We start from the raw sequence: 915 nt of genomic DNA, 5'->3' as shown, positions 1-915 counted from the left end.
TGAGACAGAAGAAAAACAGTACACATTCTAACCATGTTTTCTGGTGGCAGTGGGTCTTTTTGATTTTTTGAATGAAGTATGCAAACACTAGATAAGAAACTAGCTAGCCATCTACATGTGTGTCTAATGCTTCCAGGCCATTGGATGGAGCAGCAGTAAGCCTCTCTTCAGGTAAAACTGCCTAATATTTAATATGTTCTTGTCTGTCATGTTTCTTTGTCCAGGAGGACATCAAGGAAAAGCTAGAGAGCATCACTAATATGTAAGTTCTTAATTATAGCTCTTCAATATTTCTTCAATTTACCACATCAAGGTTATGAGATAGGTGTGCTCCCTGATTCTGATTCATTCATTTGTTATACAGCTTTCTCTATATCTGTTTTGACAAATTGGATTAACCTTGTTATCTGTTCCAACTTGTGTCAGACTGTAACATTACTAGAGTCTTGTTGATTTCTTTCCAACAAGAGATTGCTATTTTCATTCACTGGCTTTGCACAGTTTCCTCTCCAACCTTGAATTTTGTGAATGTTTCTTGATCTTACAGAGATGTTGGTGGTGTAGCTACTACATTTATTATTATATACTTAATATAATGTTAATTTGTTTTGTGTTGTCATTGAGAACATAATCGGTACGCAATTCATTCACAATTTGTGTGTGTGTGTGTGTGTGTATGTGTCTGAAATTTGAAGGCTGAAGATCACCTCCAGTCTGTTGAAGAACACTGACTCCTCCACCTCGCCCTGCAACTAAATTATGATAAATGATCCCACTACAATCTTAGCAAACTGTTCTGTCTACTTGGCTTTGTTAAACCCAATAAAACCTATTTATCACCATACCTACCTGTTTGTTTGCTTTGTAGCAAGCCACCTGTACTTTTAGACGAACCAAAAGACTTAGCCGAAAAAA

At 36.5% G+C, this 915-nt stretch overlaps 1 long non-coding RNA gene across 1 annotated transcript; it reads left to right on the top strand.

The window, feature by feature from the left end:
- Positions 1-11: 11 nt before the first annotated feature.
- LOC111649392 (uncharacterized) lies at positions 12-844 on the top strand. Its single transcript, XR_002760280.2, has 2 exons — positions 12-262; positions 696-844. It is a non-coding gene; the product is annotated as an uncharacterized LOC111649392 (long non-coding RNA).
- Positions 845-915: the final 71 nt, after the last annotated feature.

This window comes from Seriola lalandi, unplaced genomic scaffold, assembly GCF_002814215.2.
Source record: "Seriola lalandi dorsalis isolate HSWRI2012SDOR001 ecotype SW California unplaced genomic scaffold, Sedor1 jcf7180001964489, whole genome shotgun sequence".
Taxonomy (NCBI): Eukaryota; Metazoa; Chordata; class Actinopteri; order Carangiformes; family Carangidae; genus Seriola; species Seriola lalandi.
Note: the sequence above shows the minus strand (reverse complement) of the source record. Positions and strands in the feature narration are given on the sequence as shown.